This window comes from Pelodiscus sinensis, chromosome 20 (genome assembly GCF_052426305.1).
Source record: "Pelodiscus sinensis isolate ZL-2025 chromosome 20, ASM5242630v1, whole genome shotgun sequence".
Classification (NCBI taxonomy): Eukaryota; Metazoa; Chordata; order Testudines; family Trionychidae; genus Pelodiscus; species Pelodiscus sinensis.
The window spans coordinates 6,599,153-6,622,024 of NC_143071.1; the positions used below are offsets into that span (position 1 = coordinate 6,599,153).

General features: G+C 45.4%; 1 long non-coding RNA gene across 1 annotated transcript in view; it reads right to left on the reverse strand.

Moving 5' to 3' along the window:
• LOC142819172 (uncharacterized) overlaps positions 1-9,784 on the reverse strand; it is a 56,407-nt gene extending 46,623 nt beyond the window's left edge. The window contains exon 1 of the long non-coding RNA XR_012896972.2: positions 9,685-9,784. This is a non-coding gene — a long non-coding RNA (uncharacterized LOC142819172). The remainder of the gene's footprint in view (positions 1-9,684) is intronic.
• Between the last annotated feature and the right edge of the window lie 13,088 nt (positions 9,785-22,872).

Sequence of the window (22,872 nt, forward strand, 5' to 3'; positions counted from 1 at the left end):
AAAAATGACAAATGTTGTTTTTTCAGCTTCTGAGGTTATTTTATGTTTCTAGCTCAGATATTTTCCTCCTGTTCTTGCCCCTTTCTCTCCTTTTTTAAATGGAAAAATAGAAAAAGAAGACTGGAAAAGGGGAAAGGAAACAAATATGAATACAATACAGTTTTGTGCAAAAATCTGAAACATTTAGAAAAAAACAAAAAATTTCTCTGTACATTTTTATTTAAAAAGCCATTTTCTTTACATAAAAAAAGATTGAAAAAAAATTGTAACTAGATATCGTGTTTTCTATGTATAGATCAGAGCTCTCTGTTCCAGCACTCTCAGGACCTGACTAGTCCTGAACAAGGGAGTTTGCTAGACATGGGGAAGTCAATGTATTTGAAGATCTTATTTTTAAAAAATGAAGGAGGCATTGTGTTTGCACTTGAAACATTTGTGGCTTTTTTGGTAGATCAAAGAGTTTTCTATTAAATTTCCCTGAGTAGCTATTTGCAGGTTATAATCCAGTCACCTCTAACTTCTCTTTGATTAACTAAATAGATTGAGCATGTTAAGTCTTTCACTATAAGGCATGCTTTCCCAGTCTTCAGATATTTTCCTCGCTCTTCTCTGCACCCTCTACAATTTTTCACCATTTGAACAGCCCTAAGCTTCGTCCCATATTAAGATGGTATTTTTTGCACAGTTCTGTGTTACCAGAGGGTATGTCTACACTACAAAGTTAGTTCGAACTAACTTAGTTCGAATTAGTTAATTCGAACTAAGCTAGTTCGAACTAACGCATCTAGAACTAAAAACTAGTTCGAACTAGCATTTTGCTAGTTCGAACTAGTAAGTCCACATTGAGTGGACTCTGAACAGGGCTTAAGGATGGCCGGAAGCAGTGCCGGCAGGGCATAAAAGGAGGACTTGGAGCATGGAGATGCTGTCTCAGGCTAGCCGAGGGCTGCGCTTAAAGGGTCCCGACCCCCACCCCGGACACACAGTTCTAAGGGGTGCCCCGCTTGCAAAGAAGTTCTGGCTTGGAGTGCCCTGAGTGCCCACACTGGGCACATCACACCACTCGGCCATCAGCCCGGCTGCACTTGCCGCAGGCTGCCATCTGGGGAGAGGGAGTAATTGGGGGGCTGCAGGAGAGCTTCCACCCCCAGAAGCCCGCAGAGCCAGCCCAGTCCTCCCCATCGGGGGCTCGTACCCCATTCCTCCCTCACCTCCTTCCACTTACCCTTCCCTAGCCCCCCTTCTTATTGATGTACAAAATAAAGATAACGTTTCTTCCAACATTGACTCTGTCTTTATTGAAAAAAACTGGGGGAGACTGGGAAAAGGAGGTGGGAGAGGGGAAGAGAAAGGCTGGGAGAGGGGAGGGCAACTAACATGATCAGGGGTTGGGAACAGGTCCCAGATGAAGAAAGGCTACAGAGACTGGGACTGTTCAGCTTAGAAAAGAGGAGACGGAGGGGGGACAGGATAGAGGTCTCTAAAAGCAGGGGTTGGGTGGAGAGGGTGCATTCAGAAAAGTTCTTCCTGAGTTCCCATCAAGAAGGACTAGAGGACACCAAAGGAAAGGAATGGGTAGCAGGCTTCAAACTAGTAAGAGAAAGTTGTTCTTGACAAAGCAAATAGTTAACCTGTGGAACTCCTTGCTGCAGGAGGCTGTGAAGGCTAGAACTAGAACAGAGTTTAAAGGGAAGTGAGATCAAGTCATGGAGGTTGGGTCCATGGAGTCCTATTAGCCAGAGGGTAGGAGTGGTGTCCCTGCCCAAAGTTTGTGGAAGGCTGGAGAGGGATGGCATGAGACAAATGGCTTGGTCACTGTCTTTGGTCCATCCCCTCCAGGGTCCCTAGGGTTGGCCGCTGTCGGCAGACAGGCTACTGGGCTAGATGGACCTTTGGTCTGACCCAGTACGGCCATTGTAAGCTCAGGGCTCAGTGTCGGGGGTCTCAGTGGACCCCCTTGATTTTCATGCACACCTGGTCCTGGGTGGCCAGGCTGGCAGCTCTCCTGCCCTAGACGGCCACTTTCCTGTGCCTAGTGCGGAGATCGTGGACGAGGTCCACGATGTCCGCACTAGCCCAGGAAGGTGCCCGCCTCTTGCGGTCCAGGGCAAACTCCCGGGAGCCGCCAGCCTGGTCCCGGCAAGAGGGGGTGGGCTGGGGGTCATCGGGTGGGTGGCTCTGTGCCGTGCCAGGTGCAGGGTCTGCTAGCTGGGTGCTGGCAGGCTTGCACCTGGCACGGGCACCGTAGCCAGCCCGTGCCCCTTTAAGGGGTCCGGGGCCGGGAGGGGGGCATAGAGTTTCCCTGGTGTTGGCCAGAGTGGCCACCAGGGAAACCTGGGGAGGGCTAGCCTCCCACTAGTTCGAACTAAAGGGCTACACAGCCCTTAGTTCGAACTAGCTAGTTCGAACTAGGCGTTAGTCCTCGTAAAATGAGGTTTACCTAGTTCGAACTAAGCGCTCCGCTAGTTCGATTCAAATTCGAACTAGCGGAGCGCTAGTGTAGCACCTATTAAAGTTAGTTCGAACTAACGTCTGTTAGTTCGAACTAACTTTGTAGTGTAGACATACCCTGAGAGCTTTCATATCCAGTGTAGATTCTCCCTTCCTCAGGTCTTGTGTACGCTTATGGGAGATCAACGCTATGGGGATCGATCTCCTGGGGGTCAATTTAGCAGGTCTAGTAAAGAGCCATTAAATCAACTGATAATTGCACTCCCATTGATTCTGGTACTCCATCAGAGTGAGAAGAATAAGGGGAGTCGATGGGTGAAACTCTCCTGTCGACTCCCCCCAGTGGCAACACCAGAGTAACTTGAACTAAGGAACAGCTACACTGTTCACGTAAGTGGAGATGTACCCCTTAGTTCAACAGTGCCCTCTACTGTAGCCCTAGCCTCAGTGGGTCTATAAGCATTGCCCAAACTGCTCTATCTCTGCGCTTTGCCAACTACCTCCCCTTGATCTGACTTTACATCTGTGAGCTTGCTGGCAAATGCTACCATGCCATTTATAAGCAGCGTGCTATGTGCGGATATTTAGAGCACTGACACTGGGTGGGATGACAAAAAAAAAAAAAAAAAAAAAAAAAAAAAAGTGACAACTTTTATTCCTCAAGCTCACAGCCAACCATATGGTCCCAAGATGGAAGCCTCCAGTTTAGACAGACAACTGGAACAATGTAACATTCTGAGTCCTGCAAAACTATTTATTATTATTATTGTTGTTGTTGAGACTATTGTATAAAATATGTAATGATCATTTCCTTTGTGAGACCTTACTGTCACTCTTTCACTTACCTTTGAGAGTATCAACACAAGGCTTTTCGTTCCATTGGCAGATATGCGTCAGTTCAAATGCATTGTAGTCTGATTCATTCATTAGATTCTTGACAACAGAATGGGGTTTATTAAAGGAGCCGCTTCATTTTATGCAATACATTTGAGAGATTATTTCATACCATCTTTGCTCTGTCGTTCTGGTGTAAGACATTTTGGCAGGCCACTTGAAAACACAATGAGGTTTATTTTTATTTAGTTAGCCTTAAAATAATAAAGATGCCTATCCAAGGCTGAAGGTGCCCTTACATAATTAGTTGTGTCATAAATGCTATTAAATTAATCCTCAGCAGCTTTAAAATCATCAGTTCCACAGGCACGCAGCCAGCCCTGCATGTAGCATAGTAACAGTTAAGTTTATGGCTAGCGTATAACGAGAGTAAATGCAATGCATCTAGGACTGAGAGCCAAACAATGCTGGGTTATGTGGCCTACAGGAGGTTGTTGATTACAGGTAGTCCCCGAGTTACACGGATCCGACTTACGTCGGATCCGCAGTTACAAACGGTAATTTTCTCGTCCTGGAGGACTCGAGCAGCGGGACGCCTGGTCCCGCCGCCCGCCTCCTCCGGGGCGAGAAAAGCTGCTCCCCGTCTCCCTGGTCTGCTGCGGGAGCCAGCAGACCAGGGAGACGGGGAGCAAAGCGGCGGAGGACCCAGAGCCCGACCCGCGGCGCTTCCAGCTGATCTGGAAGCGGCCGCGAGTCCGGCCCCGGGTCCTGCGCCGCTTTGCTCCGCATCTCCCTGGTCTGCTGGGGGGGGGGGACGCAGCTAGTGCCCCCCCCCAGCAGACCAGGGAGATGTGGAGCAAAGCCCGGGGCCTGTGGTAGAGCAGGTGGGGCGCTGCCGGTTGGTCCCGCAGCACCACTCCTTGGCGCTACTGGACCAACCCAGCAGCACCCCAGCTGCTCAGCCCCAGGAGTCCTGATTCAGCCGCTGCTGATCAGTTGCTCTGCCCCAGGCTTCCTGGAATCAGCTGCTGATCAGTTTCAGCAGCAGCTGACTTGGGGACGCCTGGGGTTCTTAAGTTGAATCTGTATGTAAGTCGGAACTGGCATCCAGATTCAGCTGCTGAATCTGGACACCAGTTCTGACTTACATACAGATTCAACTTAACAACAAACCTACAGTCCCTATCTTGTACGTAACCCGGGGACTGCCTGTATTTTTGCTTCAGTTTCCCTGTAGATAAAATGGGGATTTGTAATATCTGATCAGAGGAGGGGTGTAAGTAGTAGCAGCAGTAGTTTATGTGGGTGTAACAAACAATCAGAAGAAACGGGGCAGAGAGAGCGAGAGGAACAGTTAGAGGAAGTACATGGTTACATAGCCTAGCAGTGAGAATAAATTCCCATGAGAGAACAAGGCAACACTGGCCTGGGGGTGGAGTAGATGACCTAAGTTTTTTGCCTCTCTGATTCTATTCCATACTCTCTGCAGGGTATTTACGGGGGTAACGACAGATCCTTGTTAAATGAAGCCAGAAATCCACTTTAGTTTTTTTTCCTCTGACTTCATTCTGGTGAATTGATGCAGCCAAGCATTTCCCACAGGGCAGAACACAGCAGGGCTACCGCTATCAACAGGCAAAACACGCTGCTGCACAGGGCATCCTGAAACTTGGGCACCAAGTTGCCACAAATTTCATAGACTCATAGAATAGAATCAATTGCAGCAAGGGAGGTTTAAGTTGGACCTTAGGGGAAACTTCCTGTCCAGGTGGTTAAACACTGGAATAAATTGCCTAGGGAGGTTGTGGAATCTCCATCACTGGAGATATTTAAGAACAGGTTGGACAGACATCAGGGATGGTCTAGAAGGTACTTGGGCCTGCTGTGAGTGCAAGGGACTGGCCTCGATGACCTCTCGAGGTCCCTGCCAGTTCTAAGATTCTATTCTCTGATTCTGTGAAATTTGGGGACACTTGGTGCCCAAATTTCATGGTGCTCCATGCAGCTGCATGTAGGGTTGCCAGGTGTCCGGTTTTGAGCTTTCTGTTCGGGAAACAAATTGAGAAAATAGAAATGTCTGGTATTTTCTAACTAAGATGTAATGTAGATTGTGAGGTAATGTCAAGTGTGTCTGGTATTTTTGTTGAAACAATCCGGCAATCCTAGCCACATGTTACCTATAGGCTCTGGTCATTTCCAGTGCCATCTGCTGGCCAATGGCCCCCAGCTCAGCACCAGTCCAGCCCCCCCTTCCTACTCCTCCCCGGCTGCCCCCCCACCTTGGGATTCAGCGCCCAGCCTCCACTCACAAGGCGAAGGCAAGCAGCCCTCAAGGGCTGGAGGACTGAGCAGGGGGTGGCTGTACAGCAGGCGGCTAAGGAGAAGTTCCTCTTTCAGGTTGGGGAAGCTTTTCTGGGTGAGGGGCCCCTGACCCACAATCAGTCAGGGGCTGCAAGTGAGAAGCAAAAAAGCCCCTCCACGCCTCTCTGACATGGCACCAACAGAGAAGCAGAAAGACCCTCCCCCACATTCCCCTCACACACCGGAGCCTAGTGGGGCCCGGCCTAGTAGATTTTGTGAGGGAAAAGCCCCCAGGCAGCACTTCACTGCACCAGCAAGGGAGAAGGGGAGCAGCATGTGGAGCCCGTGGGTCAGATCCAATTCTGGCTTGCCTGACTCTGGCCTCCAAGACACAGGGTTCCTCCCCTTACAGCGGGGAGCCTGTGCTGGTGCTCCAGCCCCACAGGGAGAGCTGCAGGGGGAGTATGGGGCGGGAGTGCCACTGTGGGCTTGCCAATGCTGGGGGGCGGGAGCCCCAAGCTTCAGTAGCCAGATCCAGGCAAGCGGCCCCCAGGCCTTAGGTCCCCCACCCCAGCTTTTAAAGCACCGCTTCTCTCCGGCCGGTGGCATGTGCTTCCCTCCTGGCCCTCCTCCAGATTACCAGCTCTCCTGCACTGAATGGAGTAAATAGCATCCGATCCAGGAGAACTGGCAACCCCTTTCCCCCTCAGCTTCAGCCCCCCACCAAGGAGGGTACCGTGCCGGGCTGCGTAGGCACCCGCACCGGTCGGGCCAGCCCTGCAACATGGATTACATCAAGATGAGAGTTCTCTTTTATAGGGGCTCATTCCTAGTCACTTTCTCTCAAAGTGCTTTGTAGTAATGAGTCAGGCAGCAGGAACACAGGGACTGCAGTTGGCTGAAGCAATGGCCATGATGTGATCCAATAGCTTTGGACATGTGAGTCAATTGCACTGAGCGGCGATCAAGACACATGGTTTTCCCTTAGCCTTCTAATTCTGCCGTGGGACAGTTAACCAGAGACAAGCCAGGGGACATGCTGTTCCTAAAAGTAAAGGATGCCGTGGAAATCATAGCAAGGGATAGGAACTGACTATAAGACTATCAGGTGCATCTTCAGTTGGTGCAGATTGTCACGGTTGCATTGCATAAGAACATAAGAATGGCCGAACTGGGTCAGACCAAAGGTCCATTTAGCCCAGTAGCCTGTCTGCCGACAGTGGCCAGCACCAGGTGCCCTGGAGAGGGTGGACTGAAGACAACGATCAAGCGATTTTTGTCTTGTGCCATCCATCTCCAGCCTCTGACAAACAGAGGCCAGGGACACCATTCCTACCCCCTGGCCAATAGCCTTTTATGGACCTAACCTCCATGAATTTATCTAGCTTCTCTTTAAACTCTGTTATAGTTCTAGCCTTCACAGCCTCCTCTGGCAAGGAGTTCCACAGGTTGACTATGTGCCGTGTGAAGAACTTTCGCTTTTTAGTTTTAAACCTGGTACCCGTTAATTTCATTTGGTGTCCTCTAGTCCTTCTATTATGGGAACTAATGAATGACTTTTCTTTATTCACCCTCTCCACACCACTCATGATTTTATAAACCTCTATCATATCCCCCCTCAGTCTCCTCTTTTCCAAACTGAAAAGTCCCAGTCGCTTTAGCCTCTCCTCATATGGGACCCGTTCCAAACCCCTAATCATTTTAGTTGCCCTTTTCTGAACCCTTTCCAAGGCCAAAGTATCTTTTTTGAGGTGAGGAGACCCCATCTGTACACAGTATTCAAGATGTGGGCGTACCATAGTTTTATACAGGGGCACTAGCTGAGGTTTGCTGTTCTCGCCCCTCCCCCCCTCACACGTTTGTGGTTTGTCCACTAGATCTGTCAGTGCCTACATTTTCATTCTGTGATCTAGGACTGGGCACATGGCCAGGTCCCTTCTGGGAAAATGTTGCTCTCCTTTGAATAATCCTGCAGCAAAGATGCCGAGAGCAGCGGAGACAAAAGCATACCGCGTATATGACCTTCCTCAGTTGCCGGACAGGCACCCGTGTAGCTGTAGTGCATCTCAGTTTTCAGTGTGCACCCTCTTCTTTCTCTGCTATGTCCATGTTTCCTAGAGCAGCACTTTTCAAACTTGTTTTCTCATGACCCAGCTGAAGAAAACCAGTGATGCCTGCAACCCACCGTAATTTGACTAGAATGTGGGCTCCAGGGTGGGTCTGAGGAGGAGAGCTTTGGGAGGTAAGAGGGGGCTCCAGCTTTGGGGCTGGGGCAAGAGGGGATTACCTTGAGCAGCTCCTGGTCAGTGATGCAGCAGGGGGGCTAAGGCAGCTTCCTGCCTTCCCTGGCACCGCAGATCTTGCTGCCCACAGAAGGAGCCAGCAGCAGGTTCCCAGCCAATGGGAGGGTGGAGCTAGTGCTCAGGGCAGGGGTAGTGTATGGAGCCCTGTGCGCTCTCCACCCTAGACCCACCTAGGAGCTGGGCCTGCAACTGGCAGCTTCTGAGGTGCAGTGCAGACTGCAGTGCCAGGACGGGCAGGGAGCTGCCTTAGCCCCCCACTGGTCACCTGATCCCCCTGCAGCAACAAGACCCAGGGCCTGACATTCCACCAGTCAGTCCTGGGTTGTGACCTGTACTTTGAAAACCACTGTCTTTGGGTTATACCTAAATTGCCTATGAGTTAGAATGAATTTGGGGGGAGAGGTAGTGAGTAATGGCAGGGTGGGGGCACTGAAAGGGTATGTCTACACTGGGGGGGTTACCGGGATATCAGAGGTATCTCAGAAAAACTCTGCTGTGTGCAGGGAATGTATCTGCCGCTTTTTTTGTGGCGGTGCAAATGCGCTCTTTTGGAAGCCCTGTCTTCCTCATTCCAAGAGGAAGAAGGGATCTTCTGAAAGAGGGGGATTTTCCAAAATTTGGCCCAGTGTAGAGGGGCCAAATTTCAGGAAAGTCTCATCCAAAAAAAAAAAAAATCGGAAAAAGCTGTAGTGTCGATCTAGCCAAAAGGTATGATGTGATCAGGGGAAAAGATTGCAACCAGAGGCTGGAGGGAGAGAGAGAGGAGATTAAGCTCTAAAGCATAAATGAAAAGTGAGTCATAAAGGGAGAGTTAAAAGAGGAGAACATCTGAGCCCATGGAAGCAAAGTGGAATGAAGGAGATGGCAGTTTGGAACACAATGCCAGAGAACGTATTATAAGCAAAGATTCTGCCAGTCAACGCAGCTGTAAGTCAGAAATTGGGTTGAATTTGTTTATTTACTCCTACCATAGCAATCTAGTTAATTTTCCTTGGGGAGGGAGGGGGTGGAGGGCAACTAACAACTTTTTTTAAAAGTTTTTAAAAATGTTTAAAAAGTCTAACGTTCTTTCCCCCTCCCCTTTCTAAAACTTTAAAAGCTCTCAGAGGGCAGATTTATGTCTTCTACCTGAAGGGCTAAACTCATCTGTGTTCAGCATTATGTTGTCAAGTCTGTTCTAGAGTCAAGTCTGTTCTAGAAAGAGGTCAAGAGTTTCCAAAGAGGCTAGTGATATGAAATGCTTTGTCTTACATACAGCAACTTAAAAGGGGGCTTGGGTTTCAGAAATTGCTGATTGCCTGCCTTTTAAAATTCAGGCCCCTTAATGAAGGCTTAGGTTGGATACACAACAGTGAAAGCGCCCAGACCCACGAGCCGTTTTTGAACATCAGACCCAGGGCATCTAGAAATTCACAAGCTAGTAGACCTGAGTGATGCTGGGAATAAGTTCACCCTGGCTATGTCTACTGTGGCAAAGTCTGAGCTAAGCCCTGTGGGTCCTGTGCTTCCTGGCGGGTTTTTGTAGGCCTCAGAGGCTCACAGTGTTTCTAGTACTACCCCACTACCAGAGCCTTTCATCATTAACCAGTCCAGTTTCCTTCTTTTTCCACTCCTTATTGGCCCTTCCAGCCAGAGTAGAGGGTTGGGAGGAACCTGGTCCCACCCACTTGCTCCGGGTTCTGGCCAGGGTGCTATGGGTGGGGTCAGCCCCGAGCAGGTCATGTAGCTTGGCCCTTGCTCCCTGAGCAGCAGCCCCTCCCTGAGCCACTTCCCCAACACTTCCTGCGGTCAGTACCTCCTCTCTGATGCTGTGGAGCAAACCTTGATATCAGCTGTCTCAGGTGTGTTCCCCTGTGCTGGGCTGCTCTCTTCTCCTTCACTTCTCCTCTAGTCCGTCCCTTTTCTCCTTCCCCTTTAGCCTTCCCTGGTGGAGTGTTTTTATAGTGCGCCTATCCACCTTAAGTGGCTGCAGGTGTTCCAATTAGCCTTCCCTTCAGGCTGATGCTAGAGAAGCTTTAGGTGTGGCTGACTGGGCCAGTCTTTAACAGCCTACTCAGGGAACATAAAACCACATACCCAGCTCCCCGCGTATCTGCCTTCCATGAGGCCTTGGTAGCTCCCTGTTCTCAGGCTGCCACGCTACATTAAAGAGGTTTTTTTTTTTTCAGAAAAACGGTCATTTTTCTGAAAAAAACTTCACTTACGTCCACACTGCAGTCGCGTCCTTTTGAAAAAAATTGAAAAAACAGAGGGGTTTTTCCAACATTGGTAAACCTCTTTTTACGAGGGAGAAGCCTTTTTCCGAAAGAACTCTTTCGGGAAAAGGCGTGTGTGGATGGGGAAGAGGGAGTTCCTTCGAAAAAAGAGGAAAGAGGAAAAAGCACAGATGCCCTGGGGGACACTCTGTCCGTAGTAGTCACAGCTTATGTGCAAGATAGCGTCCATTCAGTGTGGATGCTATCTTTTGAAAAAGCAGATCGTCCTTTTGATGCACTTTGGCAGTGTGGACGCTCTCTTTCGGGACAAGTTTTTTTGGAAGATCTCTTCGGGAACAGCTTCTTCCAAAAGAAGCCTGCAGTCCCCTAGGTAAAGAATAGGCTTACATGTGACTTTAGGTCTACTTTGAGGACCTACCTAGATTTTTGAATGAGGTCTGTGCTGGACCTCAACACATGTAAATTTCACCCATTATCTCAAAGTTGCAAATCAGATCAGGTCTTTTTCTTTAACCATGTTTTGATGTCCCACCCCCACTGTCAGCCTGTCAGGGATGCAGGTTTTACATGGCCAAGAGAAAGGCAAAATTAAAATAGAACCATGAATCAATCAGCCGATGAATCCCAGCTTCCAGCAACTGCTCACTCTGGGTGTTTTTTCCTTCAGCATTTGCATATGTAATAAACCACAATTCAAGTTGTTCAAACATCCTGTTGCTGAAAAACAAAGGTTCATATGATTGTAAGAGATAACCACAGAGTCACCCTGAGCATTCCTTTGACTTAGCATGCCCAAACATAAAATCAAATCAAATCCGTTGATCAACCTGAATCCTGATTGCATTTTCAGACAACCCTCTTGCTGTGGCTGGAGACTGGAAAGCAACCTCCCATTTCATAGCTTAGATATTTCCTCCACTGCTTTTCTGCTTTCAGGCCTAAATCATTTCCACCAGGAAAGAGTTGCCAAGTGGATGAAATTGGAACCAGAGTGGATGTTATAAAATCCAGGGAGCTCAGTCCACTATGCATGAGGTCACCTCATCGTTTTTCATTTTCGTGTCCCAGTATGCCAGCAGTCTCTTTGAAATCTGCAGCGTGACACAACCCACTCTTTTCATTACTATTTTCGTGACTCAAATAAGTTTTGTTTTTCTTAATTGATATCATTGCTTTGGGGTGGGGCTGGGGGGGAGGGAGTGCTTCAGGATGCAGACTGCCCTGGGGAGAAAGGACAACCTTAGCCCTCTCTCACCACAGCAGCTGGGGGCCAGGAGAGAAGCCACTCTCCATGGCCACTGCAGAGGTAGTGGGCACAGCTGGGGGAAGGGTGCATGGCTCCCAGTGGGGGGACAGACAGACAGACACAAACAGAAAAACTCTGAAATGTATAGTAGAGAGCAGTCTCTTTCGCCACTCCTGCCCTCTGCTGGCCCAATGAGGTATAGCTGTCCTAGTCCCGATTTCTGGCCCCTTGCTGCCCCCTGTGGCCATTCTGCAGTATAACTATCTCTCCCATCAAACCGCTTCCTTTCCATTTTATGGGAAACAATCGGTTTCCATGAACATCCCCTTATCCCCGCACAACCCAACCCCGACCTTGCTTTAACTTATAATAAGAGGAAGCTGCATACCAAATTTGGTGGTCCTAGCTTTGTGAGCAAATGGACTCACAGATGGATGGACAGGCACACATTTCTAGAATATATACTAAGAAGATTACCTGCCCGATGAAAAATTGAGTAATCTGTAATAAACTCAAGCATGTCCATTTTTAATTTAGACATGATCCTAAAATAAAGGTGCTTCATTTAAATACAGTGAGCTATGATTAGATGATTAACTGGAGCTGTGTCTCTCCCAGACAAGACATTTTACTGTGTGAGACTTAGCATTTTAACGATCCTGAGAATGATCATTCACTGCCAGCGCTCAAAGCTTGGAGCAGGTTTCTCTAGGAAGTAACTCAGCTAAAACATCCTCTGTAGCATGTAAACATTTTTTCCCTCTTCAGTATAGTCAAAAATAAAAAAGAGAACTGTATAAACATCTCGAAGCTGCTTTGCTTGTCCTTCACTCCTGAACCGCAAAGTAGAATGCTCAGTTCAGGAGCCAGTACATACTGTAACTTCCTTCTGATCTGTGATCCAGGAAAAATACAGAAATCAAGTCATATTTCCAGCAAGTCAATCCAGGTTCTCAAAGAGGAAAAGAGTCCTTAGGAGCTGACCCAGAGCTGGCCTTGAATTATAATAGGCCTCACGAAACAGGTGTGCCAAGGAACTCACAAAACAATGTGTGAGAAGTGGGGAAATACCAACACCACAAAAGCATTTGCATTGTCACCGATCCTTGGAGGAAGTATTCGTTATTCCAGAATCTAAAATGCATCCATTAAAAGAATCTGTGCTCACTTTAACATTGTGTATCTATGTCTACATGAGTACACGTACATAGAGAATTAATGCATGCATGTCCTTTTAATCTTTAAAAGATACTTCCATGCCACCAAACTGAATATTGCTATCTCTTGGGACTAACTAAGCTATCAAATTCTCTGCAACTCTGAGTTACTTGCTGCAGACATGCAATAATGATTTAACAGAAATGTAGGTCCTTCCGAAAGGATGTGAAATTCTTATGCTAAATCACTATAGGTTGAACATCTCTAGTCCAGCACTCTCTGGTCCAGCAACATCCAGGGTCCGACATGATGTTAGTTGGCTGATGCCCACTTATCAAGGGGGTGGCCAAGTTTCTAGTAGTCCCCTAAAGTTTGTTCACAGCCATGAGACCTGGCTCTCAGTGTTCGGTGTGTTTTTTAGCTCTAATTTACCCCTAAATGTCTTCTAAGATCCCAGTAAGTGTTGGACGTGTTGATAATGATGCTGGACAATATTAACCTCTTGTAGTTTGGCAAATTTTCTGGTTTGGCGCCGGTCAGGTCATGAGGGGGAATTGGATAGCAGCCTTCAACTACCTGAAGGGAGCTTTCAAAGAGGATGGAGAGAGGCTGTTCTCAGTGGTGACAGATGACAGAATGAGGCGCAATGGTCTCAAGTTGCAGTGGGAGATATTTAGTTTGGATATTAGGAAAAAATATATCACTCGGCGGGTGGGAGAGCACTGGAATGGGTTACCTAGAGAGGTGGTGGAATCTCCATCCATAGCAGTTTTTAAATCCTGGCTTGACAAACCCCTGGCTGGGATGATTTAGTTGGGATTGGTTCTGCTTTTTGCAGGGGGCTGGACTCAGTGACTCTGAGATCTCTTCCAATGCTAGGAATCTATGATGTCCACCATTTAAAAAGTGTGATAGCAAATGACTCAGATTCAGATACACAGATGACTGGTGGGCCTAAGGAATATAAGATAAAGGAAAAATCTGGTTTTGGGGACAGCAAATGGAAAATCACTGTACACAGTGTAATGATGGGAATGCTGGATCCTGTAGTCATGTTTCTATCCTGCCAATGGACATTATTTGAGGAGGAGGATAGGACAGATGGACAAATTTAAGAATGAACATCATTGAAGGAAGTTTCTGTTTATATTCCTTAGTTCATCCTAGTGTACGTTTTTCCTTCAAAATATTTATTTTCTGGCACAAAGAAGCTATTCATTATGAACATTAATATTTTTTAGGAAAATTTTGCTACTCCAAAAATTCTCATTTTTACCAGTGTCAATAAACTTTCATTTTTTTAATATAAAAATACTTAATTTTGAAATTTTCACCAACAAAAAATAACGAAAACAATAATATTGCTTGTGATACAGTTTTCCACCAGCTCTAGTCAAGTCAAGTTATATAGTAGAAGAGTGATTTGTAAGTACTCCACAGAAGCCGTAGCAATGAAATTCTACTCTTGAATTATGCCCATATACCTGTAACATTTTGATATTCAAAAACACATATGTTTCAATTTTTCATGTGCCTTATTAAATATACAGCAACCATACTAATACTTTCAGTGGCGGGAATTCAGAGGAGGGATTTGAACATACACGCCAGGCTTTCTTACATGAGCTTTCCTCTCCATCATGTTACGAAGCAGTCCTGATCCAAATCAAGAACTTTGTTCTTCTGTATAGGTGGCCACACATCTACCACTAAGTATTCACTAAGCTAAGGGCATGTCTAGACTACACAGAAGATCGATGCTGTGCAGTTAATCTTCCAGGGTTTGATTTAGAGGGTGTAGTACAGGCTTGCTAGATCAAAGTCAAAGGGCATCCTTGTTGGTGCCAATACTCCTACTCACAAGTAGGAAGCATTTGCTCCTGTCAACCTCTCTCTGTGTGGATGCGGATTTAAGATACGTCAACTCCAGCTATGTAATTTACGTAGCTGGAGTTGTGTATCTTACCTTAACCTTCCCATGTAGTGTAGACCAGGCCCAAGTGTGGGCTTTTCGAAAGTAAGTTTACTTAGGAGCGCAAGCCCCATTAAAAGATAATAGGACTTGTGCTCCCATGTTATGTAGGCAATTTTGAAATTCTGAGTACACTGGTATGTGGGGAAGAACATACAGTAATTCCTCATTTAACACTATAGATGAGTTTCTGAAAATGTTTGTGCTGAGCAAAAACGTGCTATGTGGGGTCAATTTTCCAATTAAAAATAATGGAAAAGGTGGGGGTTGCATTTATGGTGGTGGCAAAGTCAATTTTTTGTTGGTACTGGGTGGTCAACGTCAACATTCGATATCAAGCAACACAAGATAACTAGCAACACAAGTCGCCGCAATTTGTTAAAACACAAAGATAAACACGTGAGTGAGCGGAGAAGCACTGTGTCTACGTTTATGCATTTGCTCATGCATATTACCACTGTTTTCACCAAATTATACCGCCATGCAAAGTAGTCTGCCACTTTATTATTTTCGTATTATTTCAGGGACGGTCTTGTTATTTGAAAAACGTTCCCAAAAAATGGTGCTAGTGCAAAAACGTGTTAAGCAGGCATGCGTTGAACGAGTAATTACTGTATTATATGTGAAATTATCAGAAGCACTCAGGTCTGGCCTAACACTGTGCCAGCTTCAGTCATCAGCCTTAGTAACTGGGACTTTTACCATAGACTTCTGTGAGAGCAGTTACACTCTTTCCATGTCTAAAACCTGTATTCCTATGAGCCTTGTAAGTCAGCCGGGCTAATTTAAGAAAGCAGAGAGAGCTTTGTGCTGTATACCATCTACAATTTCTAGCAGAGCTTCTAATAAAACAAAATAATGTGGTCCTTATTGAAAGCCTAAAAATAAATGTGTAAAGAAACATCACCCATGATTGAAGACAGAAGTTACATTATTTATCTTTGCTTAGCCATTAAAATGCCAGTGTCTGAAAAAAATAATGGAAAGTTAAACAAAATAGACACACCCACGGCATTTAATCAAAGGCAGGTCAAGAAAGCCACACCCGGTACATTTTATCAAGAGTATGATAGGCATGTTGGACTAGTAAAATGCTAATTACCTACAGACATTTGTTTTAAACTTGCATAACTCAAGAAGAGACTTATAAGGGAAAGTCTGGAGAATTTAGGGGAATGATTACCTTTCTGTGGGTTTCTTTAACTATTTTATGAAATGAAATTTAGTGGATTAATGCTACAAAATTCTATAGGACTATTCAAAAACATGTATAAAAGACTTAGTACAGGGCTACTCAAACTTTGGAAGCCCCGGGGGCCACAATGATACTCACAGCACATGGCGAGGGCCGCAACTTAAGTTGCAAATACATGCAAATATATATGGAAATATATGCAAATAGCTTTGTTGACACTGATGGGCATGAATACAAAGATTAAAGCAAGACTACACAGATACACAGGCCCCTTTTAAGTCAATTCTGCTAATATTAATACAATGCAATATTTGCCCACTTTCCACCCATATGACAGCACTTTTAATAAGAACAGAAGAACGGCCATGCTGGGTCAGACCAAAGGCCCATCTAGCCTAGTATCCTGTCTGCTGACAGTGGCCAACACCAGATACCCCAGAGGGAGGGATCACAACAGGTAATCCTCATGTGATCCCTCCCCTGTCACCCACCACCAGAGAAACAGAGGCTAGGGACACCATTCCTATCCACGCTAATGAGCAATGGCAGTTGAGGAATTTTACTACAAAAACGCATATCAACAGACCATTATATTGAATTGCTGTTGTGGTGCGTGTTCCCGGTGGAGGCCTTGTTCAAAGGAACCCACCCATGGCCTGCGTGTAGAGTAGCCCTGCCTTAGTATATTCCAGAGGTGGTTAGAATATTAATCCATTTCTATAAATACCTCATAGACTCATAGACTTTAAGGTCAGAAGGGACCATTATGATCATCTAATCTGACCCCCTGCACAATGCAAGCCACAGAATCTCACCCACTCCCTCCTAGAATAATCCTCTCACCTATATCTCAGATATTGAATCCTTCAATTAGTTTGAAGACCCCAAGATGCAGAGAATCCTCCAGCTGTGATCTGTACCCCATGCTACAGAGGAAGGTGAAAAATCTCCAGGGCCTCTGCCAATCTACCCTGGAGGAAAATTCCTTCCCCACCCCAAACATGGCGATCAGCTAAACCCTGAGCATGTGGGCAAGACTCACCAGCCAGACACCCAGAAAGTTCTCTATAGTAACTCCTATCATCCCTCCATTGACCTATTTACCACTGATAACGAATGGTCAATTAGTTACCAAGATTATGTTATCTCATCAAACCATCCCCTTCATAAACCCATCTAGTTTAATCTTGAAGCCAGATAGATCTTTTGCCCCCACTACTTCCCTTGGAAGGCTGTTCCAGAACCTCACTCCTCTAATGGTTAGAAACCTAACCAATCCCATCATATCCCATATGATTTTTTTATAAGAGCAGCAAGAGAGCACCTCAAAGAAAGGGTGAAAGCTGAAGCCATGGAATGGAAGCCATATAATGACTTTATCCTGCAAGATGAGAGATACTGCTCACCCCTTAACAGACCGGTTAGCTATTTCCAACAGTTATCCCACAATGATGAGAAGGAGTTTTGCCTGCAATGGCGTTCATTGAAGTGTCAGGGCCTTAGAGCCAGAAATCTACTCTTGCTGACGTTAAAAGTCCCATCAGAAAATTGTACGAAATAAAAATCACAAACTGTGAGTGGGCTAGCAGGCTGGTAGCTGTTATTATAGGATCTAAAGGTTTCTTGCCTTTGGCAGCTTTAAATTACCTTCATTTTTACATTAGAAATTAGGGGAAATGTCCTTTCAGTGCCCGAACCATTATTACAGTGGAACGATAGCTCTGTTTTAAAGGTCTGTTCAAAAGTCATCCTTCCTAAATCCTGCAAAATTGTCACTCTGTTTCCATGGGCGTCCATAATGGATGTGGTGCTTCCCAACATAAAGGAAGACCTGTCCCCTACTCCCAAGATTTTGTACACTAGTTGACACCATCACGCCCAGTCCCCTTTCCTGCAATCTCAGGCAGTGAATTACCATGATGAGCTAGAGGCCTTAAGATCTGTGACTATGACCATCCAGTCTTTCCGGGTTAGCTCCAAGGCAATGGTAAGTGATAGGCTTTCCCATCCTTCCCCACCCATGTCACGTGGAAATGGAAGAGGTATTTAATGACTACTTTGTTCCGGTTTTCACCAAGAAGGTTGATAGTGATTGGACATCTACCATAGTGAGCACTAGTGAAAATATATCAAAAGCTAAAATAGGAAAAAAACAAGTTAAAAATTACTTAGACAAATTAGATTTCTTCAAGTTGCCAGGGCTGGATGAAATGCATCCTTGAGTACTCAATGAGCTGCTTGAGGTGATATCTGAGCTATTAGCAATTATCTTTGAAACGCCGATGGGAGCACAAGTGACTGCAGGGGAGGAGGTGCAGGGAGGCCCTGGGAGGGAACATGTGGGGTTGCCCCATTTAAATTGTTGGCAGGGACAAAGGGAAGGTGCATCTCCCAAGTGCTACCATGAGTTACCCATGGATGGGAGAGATGCCAGAAGATCGGAAAAGGGCAGACGTAGTGCTAATCTATAAAAAGGGAAATAAGGACAACCCAAGGAACTACAGACCAGCCAGCTCACCCAGAAAAATAATAGAGCAAATAATTAAGCAATCGGTTTGCAAACATCTAGAAGATAAAAGGTGATAAGTAGCCGTGAACAGATCATGTCAAACCAACCTGATAACGTTCTTTGAAAGGGTAACCGTGGGGATAGGGGGCAGTAGATATGGCTTATCTTGACTTTAGTAAAGCTTTTGATATTGTCTCTCATAAACTTCTCATAAATACACTAGGGAAATGCAACCTAGATGAAACTACTATTAGATGGATGTAAAACTAATTGGAAAACCATTCCCAGACTGTAGTTACCAATGGTTCACAGTCATGCTAGAAAGGCATAAAGAGTCAAATCCTGTGGGGATCAATTCTGGGTCTAGTTCTATTCAATATCTTCATCAGTTATTTAGATAATGGCATAGAGAGTAGATTTATTAAGTTTGTGGATGATGCCGAGGGGGAAGGAGTTGCAAGTGCTTTGGAGGATAGGATTAAAATTCAAAATGATCTGGATAAACTGCAGAAATGGTCTGAGGTAAATAGGTCGAGGTTCAATACGGACAAATGCAAAGTACCCCTTTTAGGAAGGAACAATCAGTTGCACACATACAAAAAGGGAAGTGACTGTCTAGGAAGGAGCACTGCAGAAAGAGGCCATAGTGGACCACAAGCTAAATTTGAGGCAACAATGTGACACTGTTGCAAAACAACCAGTTCTGGGTGTCACATTTCAGGAAAGATGTGGAGAAATTAGAGAAGGTCCAGAAAAGAGCAACAAAAATGATGAAAAGTTTAGAAAACATGAGCTATGAGGGAAGTTTGAAAGAACTGAGTTTATTTTGTCTGGAGGCGAGAAGACTGGGACAGGACATGGCAACAGCTTTCAAGTATGCAAAAAGTTGTTACAGAGAGGAGGGACAAGAATTGTTCTTCTTAAGCTCTGAGGGTATTACAAGATGCAATGGGCTTAAATTGCAGCAAGGGAGGTTTAGGTTGGACATTAGGGGAAAAAATCCTGTCAGGGTAGTTACGCACTGGAATAAATTGCACAAGGAGGCTGTGGAATCCCCATCATAAGAGGAGGTTAGACAAACACCTCTCAGGAAATGTCTAGATCATACTTAGTCCTGCTATGAGTCCAGGGGACTGGACTAGATGACCTCTCGAGGTCTCTTCCACTCCTATGAGTCTATGATTATATGAAATGTCACATCTTTTTGCTGGATAACCAGGGCTTTCAGTCTGCATGGATAAATATGGAGCCTTCCACTCACTCTACATTCCTCTTCTTTTGTGGAAGGATGTTTCTCATGGGATATTAATGTCACTTTCAGCTATTCAGGAATATTGCTCATAATCAAAAGTTCCCAGGATCAGGGGAAAGAATTTTCCTCTTCCCTCCCCATCGACACCCAACATCTTATGGTCCACCCAAAGTTGTCCCTATGCTCAACAAAGAACAGAGACGTACTTCCCCTTTTCCCTTGAAGATACCTCCATGGAAAATTTCAAAGTCTCTAAGTCACTTAGGCAATGACGGCTCCGTATGATAAACCTAGGTAAGTGGAACTTGGTCTTTAGGAGTTCAAATTTCCAAGCCTACACTAGAAAATCCACACCACATTGTAGTCCTGGGTGTACAGCCATGCTAATGCATCCGCACTGCACTGTGAAGACCGTCTGACTCAAGTCTGTAACTTGACCTGTGTCCACACTGCAAAACGACAGGACATGGCGAGAAGTCTCAGCGGGACTCAGGCTCGGGTCTACCCCCATAGCAGGATCCTGAGACACAGCCCCTGAGAGCTTGCTGACCAAAGTCAGACTTATTTGTGTGTGGACGGAAGTGGGGCTTGGGCCCAAACCTGCAGCAGGACCCGAGCTTCATTTGCAGCGTAGACATACCCTGTAGGAGCCTAGGTCTCATGAGAAAAGTGACTTAAGGAAGCTAAGTGTTACTGAAAGTCATGGGCTCCAAAGGTCAGATTTCAAAGGTGCTTAATGATGTACATAGGCACCTACTGGGATTTTCAGAGAAAAGTTAGCTTTCTAACTCTTATTAATTTCAATGGGACTTTGGCAACAAAACTGCACGGGCAATTTTGACAATACCTTTCTGTGTAGGCACCTATCTGCATTTTTAAAGGACTAAATTCCTCTTGAAAATTGGTCCGTAAGATCTTTATCCCTAAGCTGCTGATTCACATCTGGCTCCGGCCACGGTCAAGGAAAGTTATTACAATCTGATTCCTGTTGGATGGCCTAGATGAACTGAGCTTCTAATGGGAGTGGATCACATAGATAGCACAAACCTCTTCTGGTTTAGCCCCTCCAGAGATCAGCATGAAGGGCTTTGGAAAGGTTCACTTGCATTAAATGCCATTAAAGCAAATGCAGGAGCAAATGCTGCTCTAGATTACACACACACACACAGCAGTTCCACTGAAGACAATGGGCTGCATCAGTACAGTATATAGAAAGGCCAATTTTTCCCTGTGTTCTGTATAGGTTGAACCTCTCTTCATTTTGCTGCATACAACAAATACTCACTTGATTTCTGTAGAAAAGCAACAGCAAGAATCACTGGGCATGTCTACACTGCGCTGTTATTTCGAGATAACTAGCGTTATTTCGAAATAACAATGCGAGCGTCTACACAGCCATTCTGTTATTTCAAAATAATTTCGAAATAGCAGACAGCTTATTCCGAAATCTGTAAACCTCATTCTATGCAGAATAATGCCTATTCCAAAATAGCTATTTTGAAATAAGGCGTGTGTAGATGCTCCACTTCTGCTATTTTGAAATAGCCTCTCAGCAGGGCAATACTAAGTTATTCCTCCCCAGTGCCTTCTGGGGCTCTAAATCGAGATAGTATGTCCACATTACGGAAGCCTGCCTTGGACTAATTTTGAGGCTTCCCTGCAGTGTAGATGTGCTATTTCGAAATAAGCTATTTCGGAATAACTATTCCGGAATAGCTTGTTTTGAAATAAGCATGCAGTGTAGACATACCCACTGTGATGATAATCTTGCTGGATACAGTGACTCTTGTATCCAGAAGGATCCCAAAGTGTTTAAAGGAAATCAACTGATAAGCCACTTGAAGAGCACAGCTGAAAGGCAACCGATGCTTGAGCGAAATGTGGCAACTGGTTAGCAGCACACAGCAACGTTGCACAACACACTAGGGCTGTGTCCAGACTCAGGGGTTTTTTCGAAAAAAGTAGCCTTTTTTTGAAAAAACTTCACCTGCGTCTAGACTGCAGCCGCGTTCTTTCGAAATTAAATCGAAAGAATGCGGCTTTTCTTTCGACGGTGGTAAACCTAATTCCACGAGGAAGAACGCCTTCTTTCGAAAGTGCTCTTTCGAAAGAAGGCGTTCTTGAAAGCAAACAGGCTTTTTAGAAAGAGAGCATCCAGACTCACTGGGTGCTTTCTTTCGAAAAAGTGGCTTGCTTTTTCGAAATTCCGCGTGCAGTCTAGACGCTCTCTTTCGAAAGAGGCTCTTTCGAAAGTATCTTTCGAAAGAGGCTCTTTCGAAAGAGGCTTGCAGTCTAGACATAGCCTAGGGAAGGGAGTTAGGAGTTTTTTTTCCATTTAAAATTGCAGGTGAAATCTTAGGCGCTTGTCCAGAACACTGTTACAGATTGAACCTCTCTAGTCTGGCACCCTTGTAACCTGACCAGTTCTGAACCAGAGAATTTTCCAGACCATGGGAGGTCAATATTGTCTATCAGCATTGCCATCACTTCCACTGCTTACTGGGCTCTTAGAAGGCATTTAGGGGTAAATTAGAGCTAAAGAACAGCACAGAGCACTGAGAGCCAGGACTTATGGCTGTGAACAAACTTTATGGGATTGAGGGAAACTTGGCCACACCCATGAAAAGTGGACACCCAGCTAACTAAAATCATTCCGAACCACGGATGTTGCCAGACCAGAGAGTTCTGAACTAGAGAGGTTCAACCTGTAGTAGATTTAGTATCACCTGTAGTTTTTGTTGGTTTATTTGAAAGGACACTGTCACTGCTCTGTACTGAACATATATTTTATTTGTTTAAAAAAAACAGCTGTGTTTTAGAATACTTGTCCCCCCCCCCCCCCCACATACACACACACTTTCTCTCCCTCATGCTAGGAAAGGCGAAATAAATCATATTTCCATTAGCTAAAGTCAGCAGCCCGAGAACTGAAGCTTATCAGCTCTGTCTCATGAGTCCCACAGATATCGCGTCAATCAGTGGGTGTGTACAAAACTGGCTTCCCTGGAACACAGGCCTTGCAGTAGCTTCCAACAAAAGCAACAGCCCTTTTTGGTCAGCACAGCCTTGCGCTCACTCACGTGAATGAAACATAAATATTGCACAATGAGGTATTTAAAATAAAGCTGATTTATTTTTTTTTCTTTTTGCATGATGAGTGGCTAAGTGGAAGCAGCAACTTTTTTGGTTGTGTTTGTTTTCAAACCACCAAAAGTTAATGTTTACAGCAGCCAGGGAGTTGGAAAAGCAACTTAAGAAACTCTTAAAATTTAGATCTACTTAGTGGTTGGAAAAAACAACTTCTTTAATACGCCAGCAAGTGGAAACAGCAACTCTTTGTAAACAAACCTTTAGCATTAAGATATTTCTCAGCAGTGGAAAACCGTAACTGCATGGAGACATATTTCTCAGACATTTCAGAGACTGCATATCAGA